We start from the raw sequence: 21,834 nt of genomic DNA on the forward strand, positions 1-21,834 counted from the left end.
GGAGCCTGAGCGCTCCCACTACGTTCCTTGGACTTTGTCACTCCGCTTCTTCTAGTCTCTAGAGAACAGACTCCATGCTAACGAAAGGAATAGCAATTATTTATTATAATTATTATTAGGGCTTTGATGCAAGTTCTGATGGGTGCAGCTGCATAAGTTGTGTTGTTTAAAGTAATGCGCCATTGTGCTCTCCTCTCAGCTGCTGCTTAGCGGGAAAAAAGTAAAAAAAAGTCGTTCGACGCGGCGATTTTCGGCCTCGATGTGTCGATTCGCAAATAATGCGTCGATTAACATCCCTATTAAATATATAAATGCTGCTACAGTAACACAATAAATAGAAGGATTTATGGATTTGACGCTGCGATCGGGAATATCGGTATCGGCAGATACTGATTCCAGTTGATCCGTATCGGCTCCAAATATCGCAATCGGAGTATCTCTATGGATTACTAATGCTGTGCATTTGATGTATTGATATTGATGTATTATCTTGCTTATTGTAAATCGCTCTGGATTAAGAGTGTCTGCCAAATGCCTAAATTGTAAATTGGTAGAGTAAAGAGCTAAATGTATATAATGTCATGAATACACCACCTGTTGCTCTCCGCCAAGGATCATTTGTCAAAAAAGAAAAACATTTAACAGGTATAGTTCATCAAGTCACAACGCAAATTAAGTGAACAAAGCGATGAGCCAAATTCGGCATGCAGTGACACCTAAACAGTATGGAGAATTGACCCAATAAGGGTCAATTCTTTCACTCTCAAGAGTTAAATTATCACTGAGGATTTTACTACGGTATGAAAGCTTGAAACATTGTGGCAAAGGGTAGCTGCTGTCTGGCAAGGTCATGAGCTTGGTCAGGAGTGTCACACCAAATTCTGGGCCCTGGGTGCGTTAACTATTGAAAATTAGCAGATATACAAGCTCACAGCGCGGCACTTGGTGCCGCGCTGTGAGCTTGTAGATCTGCTATTTTTGAAAAATCGAAATTTGTGCAAGTCTTTGAATACTTCAAATCCTTCTAAGGTTTTTGGAAAAACCTATGTTTCTACAGTATGTCAGTGGGGCTCAAACTTTTTCATGTGAAGGACGGTAAGGACCCCCAAAATGAAATGCATTTGGCCTCGGACCCCCATCTCAAAATATTTCGTTCCAGGGACCCCCCAGAAGCTACATTTGAGTTACAAATGTTCGCTTAAAAAAATACATAATATTCAAAGATTTGCACACATTTTCACGACTTTCCGAAAATAGCCGATCTACAAGCTCGCAGCGCGGCACTTGGTGCTGCGCTGTGAGCTTGTATATCTGCCATTTTTCAATAGCTAAAGTATAAAATAATTAAGGCCCCTCCACCTTGGGCCCTAGTAACTCAGTCCCACTCCCCCCCCCCCCCCCTTGTGACGCCCCTGAGCTTGGTTGGTAACTTTAGCATGGTCAGTTGAGGTGACTGGGGTCACCGTAAGCCTATGGGTTCCAGAAGGAGAGGGGACCCATTTCAGGCCAGCAGGAGCAGTCCGCCTCTTCCAAAACTGTCAATCATATGAGAGAAACATGAAAGCAGAGTGACAGGTACACTCTAACTCAGCCAGACACAATATCCCAAAGGATTCTACTTGTGCACAAGCCCACCCACTCACTCACTCACTCACTCACTCACTCACTGCTCGCTCACAAACACAAAACCTCACACGCAGTCACACACCAAGACATGCCACTAATCCCAAGAACAACGGGATGTTTAACAATGCTGTTTGGTTGCAGTGCCTTAATTTTGCAGCCTTAAACGACGTGGTCTGCAGACTGGCAACAGAATGTCTGAGGTTTTAAGGGGAATCCCATGCTTTTGTATGATTCATGTGAAAGACAAGAGAGCTGCCCATCTCCACCACTAGAGGTGAACATATCGTCACTGTCGGGCAGAAACCTTGAATCTCCAAGATTCAAATGTACGTTTTATCCTAAAGTAAAGCTCTGCTTCATCATACAAGACTGACTCACATAAGTAGTGAATATAGCAGATCTACAAGCACACAACGCCTCGCGGTGCGAGGCGTTGTGTGCTTGTAGATCTGCTATTTTCACTACTTTAAATCATTTTTAAAATGAGAAATACAAAATGGACATACAAGGTTTCCACCCGACAACGGCGATATGCAGCATCACTACTCAATAAATCCCTAGTGGCCGCTAATACATTGTTTATTTTAGATCTTGTCTGCCAAGACAGCTTCAAACTCATATTACACGATAAGATATCAAGGGGTTTAAATTGCATTCTACATAAACTGAGCGGCATAGCTCAGGGGTAGAGAAACCGTTATTAGAGCACGAAGGGTTCCCGAAGGGTTCCCAGTTCGAATCCGGGCTCCCCCTGAGTTAATGTCGAAGGGTCCTTGGGCAAGACTCTGAACCCCACATTGCTCCCGGTGAGCAGGTTGGTGCCTTGCATGGTTTCCTCCGCCACCGGTGTATGAATGTGTGTGTGAATGGGTAAATGTAATGCACAATCTCTGTAAAGCGCTTTGGATAAAAGCGCTATATAAATGCACCATTTACCATTTACCTTGTAAATTAATACATTTTGTGAACATTTTTAATTTTTATCTTGTTTCTGAAAGTGTTGTTTTACTGTTGCACCCACCAATTCCTTACTACTAGGGATTATTGTTTATCGTGATAAAAAACACTCACAATAATCATATTGTGGAGATTTACATTTATCGTGAAATTATCCTGTCATGCACTTGGATCAATTTACCCCGCATATCCGGTACCATTTAAACCCTCTATAATTGGTAAAAAGGACCTGAAAATAACGTACTTGATACAGTATCAGTATAGCCAAAACAAATAGCACATCTACAAGCTTGCGTTGCGACGCGCCGTGAGCTAGTAGATTTCTGGGCAAATGTTCCGCCCCAGGATTGGAGATATTTTGATTATCGCGATAATATCGTAGATCGCAATTGCTTTGGTCACAATAATCGTGTCATGACATTTTCATATTGTCCCATTCTTATACCTTACATTCATTTTCTGTCATTCTGCAGGGAATTTGCAATATAACCTTTAAGCATGTTTTCCCTTTTATTTATTTTCAATTGAACACTGTTTAGCTAAACATTGCAGCGAGTTTACAATTTGAGAGGACAATGCTTCTAAATGGCAAACAAGATAAGACATCTGGGTGTAACTTGGAAACTTCTCTCTTTGCTTCAGTGGCAGGTTTCTTATCCGCAGTAATTAGTATTTGACTATTCTTGCAAATGTTGCACATTTGACAGGATTTAGTCAGGCAGCCAGTCATTTAAGAAAGATAACATGTGGTACAGATTCAAGAATACACAAACTCATCATTCGGACTATAAGCACTGAAACCAAATGGCGCCCAACTTCCCAACAACCTGCGTGACACTTTGAAGGCTGTACACTTGGCACGTAAAGTCTAAATAATTTCACAATACACATTCAACAATGAATTGCTCTTGACTTAGCAACTGAAATGTAGGCGTTGCCTGGATGTTTTCGTAAGAAACATCGTAGGTGGAAATAAGAACCAGTCCTTCCCCATCTGTAATTATCAAAAGCTTTACAAACCTACGTTTTACACTTGAAAAGATGAAGTCACAGAAGGACTAGTGTATACTTTGTCAAACAACGTATTTTCAACTGAACTGAACTTAGCATGGACGTTTGACAAAGTAGAATTTTGCCTTCAGCAACTCTGTCAACTGAAAGATAGACACACATGGTGTCATCTGTGTCTGGGGAGGCGTGCCCCCCCCCCCCCCCCCCCCCCTCTGTCGCCCCACACTGAGGCAAAGGGACACACACCACTCATCAAATTCACCCTACCATGTCACACACACAACGTAAGCCCTGCGATTTTAATTAGAAAACCCATGAAGCAAACAAATGCAAGGAAACAAGGGAGGCCGATCCACAGAGAAGAAAATAAATCCCCTGCCGCTTCACATCAATATCCACTTCCCCTCCGCGCTTCACCTCACTGTGGTTTCTGGTTAACACTCTTTGGATTAGATAGCAGACAAATAAACACTGTGGATAGTGTTCTCAGGCAGTTCACCCAGTGACCGGGCCCATGTCCTCAGCATGTACAAGTTCTAAGGATGAGTCCAAACATGGCCCCGGTAGGGCCAAAGCAACGCAGCCCAGGGTTCCTCGTCATGAGCCACTTCCATAAGCATCAACTGGGGTCATGTTACAGGGCAACCCCTGTACGATTCAGGGCCTCCCTCTCATAAGAATGCAGCTATATACGTGGGCACCGCTACAGCTTAAAGTCAAAAGATATAGAGAGATTTTAAGTACGGACAATGCCTTATTTATTCCCTTCTGAATTATAGCAGTTCTTCCTGCCATGGTCAATAATGTAAAACAAAACAAGTTGGCCTTTAAGAAAATTACAAACCCCAAAAAATGGTAAACGCAAAACAAGACTATTATGGAACATCTTGACAAAGACATATAACAGTGTATGGACATTTTAGACCGTATGTAGAAAGAAAAAACAGTACTGAAGCTGGTTGCACACTGCTGCGCTTTTTCATTGCGAAATACGTTTTTCAGGGCAAGGAGAGAGAGAGAGAGAGAGAGCAAGCTAGAGAGCGCAAGGGACCCAGTGGTCCGAAAAGAACGGCAGTGTGCAAAAGTGATTGACATAACTTGAGGTTGATTTCTTTATGTACATGCCCCGAAATTCGCTCCTATATTCGGCCGAAAGAAAGCAGCAGTGTGCAACGACCTTAAATCTGGAGAAATGAAAAATAAACATGAACATATTTTGTGCTTGTTGTTGCACTTTAATTTGGGCTAAAATAGTACTGCAACACTGTAATTACTCCAGAAATGTTTGGCATTTCGGCAATGATGCTTGCAGATAAGTAAAGCAAGTGAGTTGCTTTACTTATCTGCAACGAGAAACGGGGGGGTTAAGGCATATCATCATAGTACAGGGTATACTATGATATAGTACAGCTATCATTTCACCGCGGTGTAGTTTTCTAGCAATCACCTAGGCTCTGTTATACATTTTTAGGCGATAACTAGAAAACTACACTGCGGTGAAGTCATAGCTCTTCACCCCGTACTATGATAGAGCCTTTAGAACTCTCGCTTTCTTTGTTTGCGGTGTGTGTGTGTGTGTGTGTGTGTGTGTGTGTGTGTGTGTGTGTGTGTGTGTGTGTGTGTGTGTGTGTGTGTGTGTGTGTGTGTGCGCCAGATGAGAGAGAGGGGCATGCATGAAACAAACAGTGTGAGAAAGTGTAAGACAGTGTGCCGGGTTACCTCAGAAGCCCCCCTGCCCTTTCAGCAGGGCCTCATATGGAGAACCAGGCCTCAGGTCCCCTGGGCACTGATGTCTGCTCTCCTCTCGACTCCTCCCAGTCAGCCACGGAGGCTGCGCACTGAACCTGGTCAACTCACGACACCCTACAGCCACAAATCATTCACACCTGGAAGAGAGGGAGAGGGAGAGAGAGAGAACTGTGTTCAACCGGTGATTCGCAAACAAGCAAGGAGGCAGGGAAAAGCACTCACTGCCTCATGTTGACAAGGCCAGCATGTAGCAAACACATAACCAGCGTATTTAGCCGGTGCAAAGCTCAGATCCTTTGGGGCCGCGGTAACAGCATATAGTCATTTTTTTTCCCTTTACCCCAACATCGATTTATGCCTCAGTTATCAACACGTGTACACACAAGGGACTATGGGACAGGGCATGATATAATATCTAGGGTTTTTGTGATTCCTCATGTCCTGGGCAGCTTCCACCAAACACCAACTTGCTGGCATACAGCAGTAGGGTCAGTAAAGGGACCTTTTCAGTGCATTTCATAGACTTGACGGACGTTTTACGATGGAGAGATGAGCGATAACCTAATGTCAACACAAACATGTTAAATTACAATATCTTCATAAGTCTGTTCAGCTTCCACCAAACACCCAACACTTGCTGGCATACAGCAGTAGGGTCAGTAAACAGACATTTTCATTGCATTTCATGGACTTGACGGTCATTTTACAATGAAGAGGTGAGCGATAACCTAATGTCAACACAAACATGTTAAATTACAATATCTTCACCATCTTCACAGGTCTATTAAGTTAACGAAGCCCAAGCTATTTCAATTCATAGAGGGGGGACAGTTGAAATGTATGGTGTATGTATGGGCTAATTGTGACACTAGATAAATAGAACTTTGGATTATTTTTTTTATCAGAGTCCTTAAAAGCATTGTCTCAAGAAAACAAATTGCTTAAGCCTCTATAACTAAACCCTTGTAAGTTGGAACTAAGGGGCTCTGATAACTAAACTAAAGTCACATTTACACTGCCATTTAAGACCTCTAAAACTCATTCTCATTCAGAACTTTAACTTCAATGGCAAAGCCTTGGGCTGGACATGTTCAATGCTCTCTTCATACGGGCCTGGGTAAGGCACTAAAACAGAACAAGCAGGGCTTCACAAGAAGACAGCCAGCCCAAAGTGTTTTCATACGTATTTTTTCACAAAGCTAACCGTTGTCAGATAAACACAACACAACCTAGTGCACAGACAAGAATTCCCCCCTGAAATCTCAGCGCCTCACTGGACAACGCTTGGCGGACAAAAGTATTCCATGGCGCTCTCAAAACTCCAGGAACTTTTTTTCCTTTTTTTCCCCTTCTTCCTAAAAGAAGTTGTTCCTGTTTCGCAGGCAGAGAGAGAGAGCTGGGGGGAAGGGAGGACTTCAGCACTTGCATTCATGGAGCCTCGGCCAGCGCAAACAAAGTCTTCCCCGAGAGGGAGGCACTGCTGGCGGCGGCCGAGAGACCGAGACTAGAACGACGACGACGCTGGAAACACAGCCGCCAAGAAGAAGCACACAAATAGAACACAACGAAGATAGCATTTTTCTTTTTCGTAAAGGCTTTGTCTAATAAAAATGGCCCCTCCCACGACCAAAATGCTGTGCATTTCCCCAAGTTCTTGTGTTGTTGGCTCCGGGTGTAACAATGTAACAATTAAATCGCCACCGAATTTCGCTCGGCTGGATTTGTATGTAGAAGGCTGGCCGACACAATCAGCCCAAAGCCGAAGGCCTATAATCTGGCTGCGCGTTTAAAGAAATAATATCATACAATATTCATAGCGAAAACAAATACAATACCAATGGCCCCGATTATCTTGAAGAATGTAGAACATGCATGCTGCATCGTATCCCCTTTTTTCCATTTCCAACGAAGAAGCACGGGCGGTCCACTCCTCTCTGTCTCTTGTCTTTCTGCTGGTTATAATGGGTTAAAAAACCAATATTGCTCCGCGCGTCTCACACCATTCCGCAAACATATCCGAATAACAATAATCCACCGTTGTTGTAGCGCGGAAAAAAACCTGCATTGTGGTTGAAAAACCGGGGGGGCGATGATCGGGTTTGTCTTTTTTAGCCAGGGCCAGACACACGATGGTTGGTTGGTTTGGTTGGTTGTGGGGGGGTTTGTTAGCAAGCAGCCCTTCGGGGACAGAGGCAGGAGGAGAACGGATACCGGAGTGAGATGTCCCCGGGAGGAGGACCCGCGTGTACCGCTTTGCCAGAGGAGAGGAGGCGAGCCGTTGCCAGCGACACTTTCTCTCCCCCTCCCGACAAAAAAAAAACTTACCTTGGAATGTTTTCCCGTTAAATGCCCCGTTTTTTTTCCTCCTCTAGTGGCAGAGGAATCCGCGTTACGGCGTGCACTTATCAGATCACAACATTATCCACGCTAAGCATTGTAAAATAGAGAATGTAGTGTCTCCCCCCCTTTTCGCCCGAGCCTTTTCCAGTGGTCCTACTCCATTACATCCAGTCAAGATTTCCTGTCGTCTCCCCCCCCTCCCACCACCCCCGCCCGTTCCAGCCGTGTTGGTTTAGCCCGAATTCTAAGTAGCAATTCTAGGTCAGGTCTGTATGCCAGTGAGAATGTTACTGTCTGTCGGACAGCAGAGAGAGAGAGACACAGAGAGACACAAATGTCCCCCATTAAATAGTATTAAACACTATTTATGAAAAGGAAATATACAAGAAAATTAGATAAATGAAAATGGCAAACTAGGGATGTCTAACCAGGGACGTGCAGAGAATGTTAGAGAGGCAGGGGTTGACATTTAAAAAAAAAAAAAAAAAAAGGGGGGCCTTTTGGTGGGAAAATATAGAAAATAGCAGACCTCCAAGCTTGAGAGAGAGGGCAATTCTTTCAACATAAGACGCTGCATTCAAGTTCAGGAAAGTTTGGACATGGCATTTCTCTTGAATGCCTTCAGATATGGCATGGAAAGAGGACATTTGCATTTCTTTCACCTGGAGAGGGTACTGTTATGTCTCACTGATGCGTTATTGGAAATGACACCCGGGCTCCAGACGGAGCCGCTCGATTGTCCACGACACTGCAAGCGGCGCGAAGGCCAGCGGACCTTGGTCCTGCTCTTAGCCCCCGAGCGCCGCAGGCGCGAGTGGCCTTGAAGAGCGGGCCAGGGCCGGCCGCGCGAGTTACGAAGCCGTGGTGAATGCAATCGTTATATTTATGCCCAGGCCGTAAGGCCTGGGCAAGCCCACGATAAACGCCCTGTCCAAGCGACTACAATTGAGCGCTCCCTAGCTCCGCTTCAGCCAATCAAAAGCTTCGGTGGGCGGGGTTTCCCTGGAGCCCGGGTGTCCTTTCCAATAACGCCTCACTGACTAGTGTTCCAGTGAGTGTTCTGTTATGCATAATGATCCTCAGTTTGATCGTGCAGCGCTTGACTGTTTTGCCTGCCCTGTTGTTGTGATGTGCGCAGGGGCGGTTTTTATAAACTGGGGGCTCCCCACAAAGGTAGTAAAAGAGGCCCCCCCATGAGCGCGCGTGAAAAATAGGTATGCACGAAAAACAGTATGCGCGCGCGCGAAGCGCAGGAATTAAAAATGCCACCCTCCAACTCAATACCTATTCTGAAAAAGTGATGATTTAGCATGACAAGACAATGAACTTGACAAGACAATGAAGAGCAGAGGCAGAGGAAGCCTATTTGTTGTCATTATGGTTGGTTTTAAATACCTAACCACAATCATTTTGGATCTATTTGATTAATTTAAGAAGAGTATAGTAAGGTAAGTAAGGTAATGTATATAGAGTAGGCCTATATGTATATTTTTATACAGGACATATTTGATGCAGGACAATAATTATTTTAATAACAATAAGGGAATATCAGTGAATAATAATATTTTAAATTTTATATTTTTACAATTTCTTTTTAATTATTATTTTTCAAAATATAGATAAAATAATTTATTTTCATTTTCAAGCCTAATATGTGTAATCCTTGAGTACAGTTTGGATATTGCACGTATGTGCAGGAAATTCATAGAGAGACAAGAGAGAGAGCTGATCACTTAACATTCCAATCAACCAACTCAATTGTCGCCAGCTGGTCTCTGTGTGAAATCTATTGACTCCAGTGAGCAGTTGGTCAATTCTTTAAAAAATCATAACTTTTGACAGGAATGGGCTAGAGACTTACTTTTTTTCCTAAATGCTCAGAATAATGAGCCCAGCAGGGGGCCCCCTCTGCCTAGGGGCTCTACGCAGTTGCGTAGTCTGCGTAGAGCAAATGCCCGCCCCTGGATGTGCGGGAATTATCTGGGGCCTGGGCTTTGATTGATAATGTACGTTGTCACACGGCACTTCTGTTTTTGTTGTTGCTGCTGCTACACGCTTTGAAAAGTCAAGTAAAGTTTGTTAGAAAAGTCTGCGATGGTCTGATCCTTTACCGACATAATAGGTACTCTCCATAGGTGAAAGAAATGCAGAAATAAAGGCGGATAAAAGGGCAGGGGCTCAAGCCCCCTTTGATGTCTATGTGTGCATGTGCCTGTGTCTAACTATATAGCCGACATCTCTCACCTGTAGGACGCACACACACACTCACATACATATGTGCATGCACGAACGAACGTTCCCGGCAATAAAATGGTAAACACTATATTAAAGGAAATATACAACAAAATAACGGTAAACAAAATGCATTTGCTAAATGAAAATGACAAACTTGGAATGTGTAATTCTTTTCACCCTGTGCCCATTGTCATGTAATAATCCTGGGCGCTACTCTCCCTCTGCCAACCTGGGGAGAGAGCAAATTATGCACTGACCTCATGCTTCCTTCTATGCATGAGGAGTCCAAGCCGCTTTTTATCACCTGATGGGGGGAGTTTCCCCGGTTGGACGTAGCGCGTGGAAGGAACACATTATTCCAACCAGTTCCTTTCCCCTCCATTAGGCACCCTGGCTGGGGTTACATCCCGCCACTCCGACATGTCTCCTTTCTGACATGTCTCCATTCCGACACTAACCCTATCTCTAACCCTAACCCTAAACTTAACCCCTATGGGAGTGTCGCCACTCCGACAATGAGAAGTCAATTTCGGAGTGGCGACATGTCGGAATGGAGAGAGTCTCCCCCTGTAGAGACTAGGATTACTGCATGTTTTTTTTGTGAGGGTACCTACCCTAGGGTACACGGGGAGAACATGCAAACTCCACACAGAAAGGCCCTTTTGCCAACCTAGAGGATGGGCACCGATGACGCGGAGGAGAGAACACACCCACTGCGTCCCCATCGGGAATCGAACCCAGGACCTTCTAGCGGTGAGTATACTGCACCACCGTGCCCCTTGGAATGTGTACCGATATAGCCTTTACATTTCTCACCTGTAGCCAGGCCACACACACTCCCAAAAACATGAAAATAGTTTATCTTTTGGACAACACTGCCCAGAGTCGCCGGCTGTTGCCCGCTGTTGAAACATAGGGTCACACAGGAGGAGGAGGACAATCTTACAGGTTTCCCACCCATTCTGCCTCATTCTGTGCAAGAAGAAGATTTTACACAATGCAATTCAAATTGAGCAGGGACGTGCAGAGAATGTTAGAGAGGCAGGGGCTGAAATTTCTAAAAGGGCCTTTTGGCTCACGTTGTGAGCTTGGAGGTCGGCTATTTTCGGAGCGTGATACCACACTGAACTAAGCATAATCAAGTCAATACTGGAGATGTGGCGTAACGGCATGGATTTCTACACAGAAAGGGCAATTCTTTCAACGTAAGCTGCTGCATTCAAGTTCAGGAGAGTTTGGATAAGGCAATTCTCTTGAATGTTGCCTTCAGGTATGGCATGGAAAGAGAAAATTTGCATGTCTTTCACCATTGTAAAAACTGCATTCATGGCCTGGACAGGGCACTTTTTTTACAGACGGGTAAATGGCAGGGGCTCAAGCCCCCTTTGATGTCTATGTGTGCACTTGCCTGACAACGAGTGTGGATCCACAACAACAAAACTAATATGTGTGGCACTGGCAGGTTTAATTATTATGCACGTGCGTGTGTGGGTAGGGGCGGTATGATTTTGAAGTTCACAAATTAATTCAATCCCCAGTTCGCCATTATTAGCCTACGCATTTGAGTTAGATTTGAAATGTATCTTAATAAATTATTGAGGAGGACCACTCTGGCATTGCATGTTCTTAATGTCTCACTCTTCCTCGGAGGCCCTTGTCATTCCCCATCTCTGATAAGCTTGTGTGTGTATGTGTGTGTGTGTGTGTGTGTGTGTGTGTGTGTGTGTGTGTGTGTGTGTGTGTGTGTGTGTGTGTGTGTGTGTGTGTGTGCTGTGCATGTTTGTGTGCATATACAGATGTGTGTATGTGTGTTTATTCATAATGTGGGAGTGGGAGCCATTAGTTTCTTGCTGAAATGATTCATGAATAATTGCTAAATCAGTGTGAATCCATAGCTACATAGCTACTATTGCCAATACACTGTGTGTGTGTGTGTGTGTGTGTGTGTGTGTGTGTGTGTGTGTGTGTGTGTGTGTGTGTGTGTGTGTGTGTGAGAGAGAGAGAGAGAGAGAGAGAGAGAGAGAGAGCACGCTTCATTTTGAGCAAATTGTATTCATATAGTAAACGTGTCACATGCATGTGTCACATGTATGCATGCAAAGTGTTGCATGTTCCATCCTTTTCTTTCCGTCCGTGTTTTTGCAGAGCACATGGAATGTTCTTCCCATTACTCACACAGGGGCTCGGTTCATTTGCATGCTTCTCCTCTGCATCAAACTTGCCATCATGGCCCCCGGGCCTCTCAGATCATCTGTTGCATGAAAGTCATCATAGTGGGATGACATAGTCACAAAACCTCTGCATGAGTGCTGCATATTTGTGACTTTTGACAAGCAAGACCAGGGTAATGTTGGACATGTTTGTGCATGCTAGCACAGATCAGTGACACACCACAAAGCTCTCTCTCTCTCTCTCTCTCTCTCTCTCTCTCTCTCTCTCTCTCTCTCTCGTATGTGTGTGTGTGTGTGTGTGTGTGTGTGTGTGTGTGTGTGTGTGTGTGTGTGTGTGTGTGTGTCTCTCTCTCTCTCTCTCTCTCTCTCTCTCTCTCTCTCTCTCTCTCTCTCTCTCTCTCTCTCTCTCTTGTATGTGTGTGTGTGTGTGTGTGTGTGTGTGTGTGTGTGTGTGTGTGTGTGTGTGTGTGTGTGTGTGTGTGTGTGTGTGTGTGTCTCTCTCTCTCTCTCTCTCTCTCTCTCTCTCTCTCTCTCTCTCGTATGTGTGTGTGTGTGTGTGTGTGTGTGTGTGTGTGTGTGTGTGTGTGTGTGTGTGTGTGTGTGTGTGTGTCTCTCTCTCTCTCTCTCTCTCGTATGTGTGTGTGTGTGTGTGTGTGTGTGTGTGTGTGTGTGTCTCTCTCTCTCTCTCTCTCTCTCTCTCTCTCTCTCTCTCTCTCTCTCTCTCTCTCTCTCTCTCTCTCTCTCTCTCTCTCTCTCTCGTGTGTGTGTGTGTGTGTGTGTGTGTGTGTGTGTGTGTGTGTGTGTGTGTGTGTGTGTGTGTGTGTGTGTGTGTGTCTCTCTCTCTCTCTCTCTTGTATGTGTGTGTGTGTGTGTGTGTGTGTGTCTCTCTCTCTCTCTCTCTTGTATGTGTGTGTGTGTGTCTCTCTCTCTCTCTCTCTCTCTCTCTCTCGTATGTGTGTGTCTCTCTCTCTCTCTCTCTCTCGTATGTGTGTGTGTGTGTGTCTCTCTCTCTCTCTCTCTCTCTCTCTCTCGTATGTGTGTGTGTGTCTCTCTCTCTCTCGTATGTGTGTGTCTCTCTCTCTCTCTCTCTCTCGTATGTGTGTGTGTGTGTCTCTCTCTCTCTCTCTCTCGTATGTGTGTGTGTGTGTGTCTCTCTCTCTCTCTCTCTCTCTCTCTCTCGTATGTGTGTGTCTCTCTCTCTCTCTCTCGTATGTGTGTGTGTCGTATGTGTGTGTGTGTCTCTCTCTCTCTCTCTCTCGTATGTGTGTGTCTCTCTCTCTCTCTCTCTCTCTCTCTCTCTCTCTCTCTCTCGTATGTGTGTGTGTGTCTCTCTCTCTCTCTCTCTCTCATATGTGTGTGTGTGTGTGTCTGTCTCTCTCTCTCTCTCTCTCGTATGTGTGTGTGTGTGTGTGTGTGTGTGTGTGTGATAAAGCCCACTGTGGACTGGCACTGCTCCCAGACTGGGGTGCATTAGACATGCACACTAGCAGAGTTCTTCAGGACAACGTTCTTCTACCTCTCCATTAGACATGCACACTAGCAGAGTTCTTCAGGACAACGTTCTTCTACATCTCCATTAGACATGCACACTAGCAGAGTTCTTCAGGACAACGTTCTTCTACATCTCCATTAGACATGCACACTAGCAGAGTTCTTCAGGACAACGTTCTTCTACCTCTCCATTAGACATGCACACTAGCAGAGTTCTTCAGGACAACGTTCTTCTACCTCTCCATTAGACATGCACACTAGCAGAGTTCTTCAGGACAACGTTCTTCTACCTCTCCAGCATTGTGACTCTCTGGCATCATCATGACTAGCTGTCTGAGGACACACTGGAAATGGCAAAACAACGAACCCTTCCCCTTATACTTTATAATATATCAGCATTTGGGAAAACCTTGTAATGAAATGCCAATGTGAAGATGAGAGACTTTTTTTTGTGACTGTGCGTCATGAGTGCCTGTGTGTTGGTTGTTTGGCGCAAAACAAGACAGTGTTCATGTACGTATGCATTGCCATCTGCCTGTCTTTTCTAGTTCTCTTGTCTATTGGTCTGCCTTCCTGTCTGTCTGTTTGTCTATCTTCTGCCTGCTGACCGTCCGTTCGTCTGTCTGTTTGTCTCTGCCTGTTGCTCTGTTCACACGTCTGTCTGTCTGTGTGTGTGGGTGTGCGCGTCCGTTTGTGTGTGCGCGTGTGCATAAATCGGGACACCGACGTGGACGGTCGCGCTTATCATCATTAATACCATCTGCCTTATTTAAAAATTTAATAAGCACACTTATGCTGCCGGGGAGGTACACTGTAGACACAGCAGAGGGAGGAACAGTACACCCCGTAACACTCAGTATTTTAACAGTGACGTTTTTAATTAGGGAGGGCTGGGGCCTGGGGAACGCATCGCTGCTGTGCTGTGTTCCTGTATAATCATCTGGCAATGTAGTCATCTTATGTCATGACATGTCATCTATACTGTTGAAAACAATGAAACTGGAGTCTCTCACATCTTTCCATCTGCATGTCATGATGAACTAGTTAGGAGGATTCTTGCGACGTTGCCTACTTGTTATCCTAGTTCAGGGGTCTTCAACAGGGGGTCTGGGACCCCTAGGGGGTCCTCAGAGTCGATATCCTCCAAATCGTTGTGTGATAGAAACTTGTTTTTATTTTCCTTTTTTATATTCACCACTTGAACCCTACTAGTGTCCATATTCGGAGAACCTTTGCCAAAAATAGCAGATCTACAAGCTCACAACGCCTCGCAGCTTGTAGATCGGCTTTTTTGGCAAAGAGGTTTGGTGTAGAGGGGAAAAAGAGCAGACTAAGTAGACTAAGAAAGGTCACGTTTATTAAGTATTGACGGTTCAAGTGGTTAAGTATCTGAAAATACACATTAACGTGAATCCAAAATACACTGATGACTGACTGTGCTGTCAAACGATTAAACTATGGAATCTATGAAAAGGTTGTGGGGGTCCCTGCTTCATCTCTCTCTCAGCTAAGGGGTCCTTGGCCTGAAAACGTTGAAGAGCCCCTGTCCTGGTTAATTTGCGTATCCTTGCTCTCCCAGCAGCCGAATTCCTCGATTACTTGTTATGGCACTGCTTTACTTTGTAAGGCACTGTGGATAAGCGCCTGCTAACAGCTGCATACCATATTCAACATTTCAGTACTGTGTGTGTGTGTGTGTGTGTGTGTGTGTGTGTGTGTGTGTGTGTGTGTGTGTTTATGCAGACTAAAGTAAGCATTTTCACTGCTCACACTGTGTCACAAGTGCATAGCAAGCCTTAAGACTGGCAGAGGTGGTGTGTGTGTGTGTGTGTGTGTGTGTGTGTGTGTGTGTGTGTGTGTGTGTGTGTGTGTGTGCGTGCATGCGTGCGTGCGTGCGTGTGTGACTAAACCAAATTATAAAACAGCAGAAAGAAAGCTACCTGACACATTGGAGAGAAGCAACCCAAAAGCAGAGCAAACTAGAATGCTATTTGGCCCTAAACAGAGAATACACCATGGCAGAATATGAGCAAGGTGGCCGACCCAAAACAAAGACAAATCTTGACTAGGTACAGACTCAGTGAGCACAGTCTTGCAATCGAGAAAGGACGTCACAGGCATACCTGGCTCCCTAGAGAAAACAGACTTTGCACCCACTGCACACAAAATGAAGTGGAAACTGAGCTACACTTTCTAACCACCTGTCCGCTGTACCAAGACATCAGAGACACATACTTCCCACAGATCGTAACCACCCAAGGAGAGTTTCAAAATATGACCAATGATGAAAAACTCCCATACCTGCTGGGGGAAGTAAAACAATGTGCAAACACAGCAGCAAGATTCGTGAGCTGCTGTGATAAGAGAAGGATATCAAATGGAACCCAACCACCTTAAAAACCATTGTATATATCACTGCTCTGCCTGCACGTTACCGTGATGCATGAAAACTGTTTTCACCTGTACATATTTTGTTCTGATTGTATTGTATTGTGTACACTTCTGCTTTGGCAATGTAAACGTATCTTTTCTCATGCCAATAAAGCCCTTTGAATTGAAATTGAATTGAATTGTGTGTCGTGTGTGTTTGTGTGTGTAGGGGTGGGGGTGATTTGACAGTTCCTTGTGGCCTACAGTAGGGAGGCAAGTGATTGGACTTGTTTAGGGAGTTCATTAACAGGTTGTGTGACCGTGCTGAGAAGCAGGCCAGGCTTGGCAGGGTTATCAAAATACTGAGACAGTGAGCTCACTCACACACAGCGATGAGGTCACTTACCGGAGCTCGGCAGTCTGACCAATCATCAGTCAGCCTATTATCATGGTATGCAGTGTTGCTATGAGTAACAGAGACAAGCAACCGCCTCGCAGATCATCGGCGATGATGGCTCACGCAATGGATGCTAGTATATATACCCACCTGGGGTGGCCTATTATTCTATTCAATATTATTATTTCTATTGTTGCATGTTTCCCGTGTCCGGGCACTTTTAAGCATTGATAGACATTCCCCCTCACATTCAAACTCTTTGTCTTTGTTACCTTAAAGCAGGGGTGGGCAACTTTGATGATGGAGATGGCCACTACATTTTCACACTCACTCCAGAGGGCCACAATGCATATACATAACAAAAATAGACGATCTACAAGCTCAAAACGCGTTTTGAACTTGTAGATCTGCTATTTTTGCTATTTCTGAATTGGAATCCCGAAAAGTAACTTTATTTTTTCTTCTTTTGTTTTAAAATTTCAAATGCATTTATATGTTCTTATGTTAACTTTATGAACTTAAATACAAAAACAATAGACATAAAACTACATTTAAATACTAGTCATTTAGCTACTAATATAGACTGAAGTAATTAAAGCTGGTCATTTTTTCCATGTTTGGAATTGTAATCAATAATATGTCAGTATTCCAGTATTAACCTGCGGGCCGCATTAAGTGAAGGTGGGGGCCGCATGTGGCCCCCGGGCCTCCTGTTGCCCATGTATGCCTTAAAGGATGCCTTTGTCGCCATGACAACCTAGAGGACCTGCAGCACAAAGTGAGAGTTTTTCGCCGTGAGTAAACATTACACCGTATTCACCTCAGTTGTAGGGAGGACATCATGTATCTCCCTTCCCTTTCATCTCGCGCCTCAATTTCATTCTCCTGTCTCCGCCTCTCCTTCTTGTTTACAGGCCCGACTCCCCCCCCTCAACATACACACACACACACACACACACACACACACACACACACACACACACACACACACACACACACACACACACACACACACACACATCCCCCAGCAGTGTTTTCCGCCTCTTCCCAATGGCAGGTGAGTGTAAACACGCTGGAGGAATGAAACAATGTTAATTAACTGATCATTAACGAGTTGGAGGCAGGCCCCTGAGATCCAAGCAGCCGCCCACCCACCAGTGTTTCAACATTCCACTAACTGGACCGTTAATGGCTAATCAGAGACAGGGCGTGATTAGATCGCCTCCTAACGAGCGGGATTATGATTGCGCGAGTCTATTATGTTTATAAAGTGGGGAGGCAACGGGAAACGCGAGCTGGAGGGTCCCTGCCGGGGCCGAGGTAGGTGCAGCTACACTGTACCTGGCTGGTGATGCAGCCTAATGAGATGAAATCTCAAACACGTCGTCTCATTGAGAGCACTCTCATTCTACACCCGAACACACACAGGCGCGCGCACACACACACACACACACACACACACACACACACACACACACACACACACACACACACACACACACACACACACAGGCACGTGCACACATGGACATCAAAGGGGCTTGAGCCCCGCCCTTTTATGCGTCTGTAAAAAGTGCCTTCTCCTCACCCTCTTTCCATGCCATATACCTGAAGGCAGCATTCAAGAGAATTTTCCTTTCCCAACTCTCCTGAACTTGAATTCAGCATCTTATGTTGAAACATATCGCACCTGAGCTTGGAGGTCAGCTATTTTCGGTATTTTCGCGAAAGGCCCTTTTGAGGAATTTCAGCCCCTGCCTCTCTAACATTCTCTGCACGTCCCTGCACACGCATGCACACACACACACACGCACACACGCGCACACACACACACACACTCACGCACGCACACACACACGCACACACGCATGCACAAACATACACACACCACACACACACACAAACACACATCCGCACAACCAACAATAACAACAATCCCTTATCTCTCTCCCTCTCCCCCTTCCGCACGAAAACGGAGGATCTACAAGCTCACCGACGCGCCGCGTCCACGAGGCAGCCGTGAGCTTGTAGATCTGCCGTCTTGGGGGCGTGCGACACCATCCTACTGTAGTAGAGCACAGCCGGGGCTTATATGAATGCACACTGAGAGGAAACGACAGATGCACACATTCCACAGCCCATATTCCCCCTCACTCTATCTTGTTGCCATGGGAACCGAAGCAGACGGGAGACAGGTTCATATCGTCCTCCCTCAGGTCTCCAGTCACTGCCTCCTCCTCTGTTTCTTTCTTCTTCTTCTACTACTTCTTCTTTTTCTTCTCCTCCACCCCCTGTCTCTCTGTCTGTCTGTCTGTCTCTCTATCTGTCTCTCTCTCTCTCTGTCTCTGTCTCTCTCTCTGTGTCTCCTTTCTCTCTCTCTCTGTCAGAGCAGGCTGCTCCTGTGTGGGCCACTGATACTCGCTGATTAAGGAAGTTATAATTTGATTTTCTCAGCAGGCGCCCGTTTAATAGAGCAGTTTAACTAAAGCTGTGCCATCCCCAGGGCTTATAGAAGGAGAGAGAGATAGAGAGAGAGAGAGAGAGAGAGAGAGAGAGAGAGAGAGAGAGCGAGAGAGAGAGAGGGATGTAGAGACAGAGTGAGGGAGGTAGAGAGGGCGAGGGAGTCATACTAATCCCAAACACTGAGCAATCACCCACCACTAAATTCTCCCACTCGCTCTCCCTTGTTCTAATTCTGTTTGCCTATTTTACCATCTCTCTCTCTCTCTCTCTCTCTCTCTCTCTCTCTCTCTCTCTTGCTCTCTATAACCATACCCCTCTCTCTCTCTTTTTCTCACTCCCTACTAGGGATGGGATGATATGAAAATTCCACATCACGATTATTGTAGCAAAAGAAATCGCGATTTACGATATTATCCGCATAATCAAAATCCATTATCCTGTGGCGGAACATTTGCCAAAAATTGCAGATCTACAAGCTTGTGAGCTTGTAGATCGCCTATTTTTTGGCAAAGACAATTGATAGAGAGTGGAAAAAAACTGTATCAAGTACGTATATTATAAGTACCTTTTACCAATTATAGAGGGTTTAAGTGGTACCGGATATGCAGCTCGGCAAATAAAAGGTGAATTGATCGCAGTGCATGACGGACGACGATATCGCGATAGATAAATCTCCACGATACGATTATCGTGAGTGTTTTTTTATCACGATAAACGATAGTATCGCGGATCGTCCCATCCCTACTCCCTACCACCCTCTCTCTCTCTCTCTCTCTCTCTCTCCCTCTCTCTCTCTCTTGCTCTTCCTTCGCCTGTTAATCTGTGCCCCCCCCCTCCCTCATTCCTTGCTCCCTCCCTCCTTCGGTAAGGCAAACATGGAGGGCTGGGCTTCTCTCTGCTGCGTACAGGCTGGCTGTATTACTGGCCCATTGTGATAATAGCGTTTAATTATCCTCTCAGCTAAAATCAGCTCCATCGCTCTGCTTCTCTTCCCCTACACACACCACACACACCACACACACACACACACGCACACACACGCGCACGCACACACACGCACACACACGCGCACACACACACCCTCCCCCTTCTGTCTGTGGTGTGTCTAATACCTCTCTCTCCTCTCCACCCTCTACCCCCCCCCCCCCCCCCCCCCCACCACCACCCACCACCCCTCCTGTTCTCCAGCTATTTCAGACCCATTTAGTGGGATAAGCATCTTGAGACAGACAGAGGGTTTTTTTTCTTCTTTTTTTTGCTCTCTTTCAGAAGAGAAGCAGGAGAGGATATGGAGACTGGCATCGCATGGTGCCCGCCCCAGAATACCAAACAGGGGGGCCTGGGCATCTTAATATGCAGTGTGGGACAGAGCCGGAGATCAAAAGAGAGGCAGACAGACAGAGAGATGAGGGGAGGGAGGGGAGGGTGGGGCGGAGATGTGGGGTTAGGGAAGGTGAGACAGAGAGAGAGAGAGAGAGAGGGAGAGGGAGAGGGAGAGGGAGAGAGAGAGAGAGGGCAGTGGCGTCAGTTCAGAAAAAGCTAAGGTATGGCAACATGACTGGTGTATTGCACGCGCGCGAAGGTGCGTGTGCAATACACCAGTCATGTTGCCAAACACGCAGCGCGAAGGTGCGTGGGCAATACACCAGTCATGTTGCCAAACCTTAGGATTGTGCAACAAGCATGATACATTTATTTTAAGAAGTACATTCTATTTTTTTCCCCGTTTTCTACGGTTTTCTTGAGCTGGATATGGCAGCCTGGAATGGTTGTTCAAAGTGCAGCTAAACTTGCATGTTAGTAAACGTGCCACAATTAACATGAATTGCACCTGTGCAGCTGACCTGCGGAAACCTGGGAATATACCATTTTGTCAAGATGGGGAGAATACAAGTGTGGAGAATATAATTATAATACCTTGTTAAAGTGACCATTTTGTTACATTTTGCATTTGCAGTTATTTTACTGTAATTTAACAACATAATAACCAAAACAGATAGACATAGAGACATTCGTGGATTTATATTTAATTTTTATTTTCCCTCCTGGCAGCTGCATACCCATGCCATACCCAATTGACGCCCCTGGGAGAGGGAGAGAGAGAGAGAGAGAGAGAGAGGAGTGGGGAGGGGGCAGAAGGAGGGAGGCATTGTGTTCTCTCATCTAAAAGCATCTCTTTCCTTCATTTCATCATTTCTGTTCGTCTCTGCCGCGTTACTCCCATGACCCCACGACGAATCAACAACTTAATTACCCGCAGCGCACGTACGCGCGTTCGCACACGAGAATTTTTGGAGCGGTCCTTTTCTGTGTTTGTGTTTGTGTGTGTTAGGGATGGGACGATAAGCGATATTATCGTTTATCGTGATAAAAAAAAACCACTCACAATAAATCATATATCGCGGAGATTAAATTTATCGTGAAATCCTCCGTCATGCACTGGGATCAATTCACCTTTTATTTGCCGAGCTGCATATCCAGTAACATTTAAACCCTCTATTGGTTAAAACGTACTTATAATATACGTACTTGATACAGTCTTTTTTTCACTCTCTGCCAAATCTCCTTGCCAAAAAAAATAGCCAATCTACAAGCTCTTGTAGATCTGCTATTTTTTGGCAAATGTTCCGCCCCAGGGATAATGGATGTTGGTGATATTTTGATTATCGCGATAATATCGTAAATCACGATTTCTTTGGTCACAATAATCGTGATATGAAATTTTCATATCATCCCATCCCTAGTGTGTCATGTGCACGCGCGTGGGTTTTCCCGGGGGGTGTCGGGGGGGGTGGGGGGAAGGTGGGGGTGGCGGCGGCTGCACCTCAGCCACCTACCGTATTCTCAGCAGCCACCTCCAGTATCTCCTCCGTCAATTAAGATGGAGAGGAGGAAGCAGAGCTGTCCCTGAAGCAGTGTGTGTGTGTGTTGGCAGGGGCCGGGTGAAAAGGCGGCACATGTGAAATATGAATCATTAGAATACTGCAAGGACAGGGCTGCACGGGTGAAACGCTGAAAAAAGGG

At 45.5% G+C, this 21,834-nt stretch overlaps 1 protein-coding gene across 2 annotated transcripts in view; it reads right to left on the reverse strand.

Annotated features, from left to right (window-relative positions):
• bcl9 (BCL9 transcription coactivator) overlaps positions 1–7,759 on the reverse strand; it is a 57,384-nt gene extending 49,625 nt beyond the window's left edge. The window contains exons 1-2 of one of the 2 annotated variants that reach the window (XM_080753601.1): positions 7,669–7,759; positions 5,314–5,480 (exon numbers count right to left, since the gene is read on the reverse strand). The gene's annotated coding sequence lies outside the window, so the exon portion shown is untranslated. Of the gene's footprint in view, positions 1–5,313; positions 5,481–7,178; positions 7,521–7,668 lie in introns of those variants that run through there. The other variant, XM_080753600.1, reaches the window with a different exon arrangement.
• Between the last annotated feature and the right edge of the window lie 14,075 nt (positions 7,760–21,834).

This window comes from Nannobrachium achirus (genome assembly GCF_963921795.1).
Source record: "Nannobrachium achirus genome assembly, chromosome: 22".
In the NCBI taxonomy this organism is placed as follows: Eukaryota; Metazoa; Chordata; class Actinopteri; order Myctophiformes; family Myctophidae; genus Nannobrachium; species Nannobrachium achirus.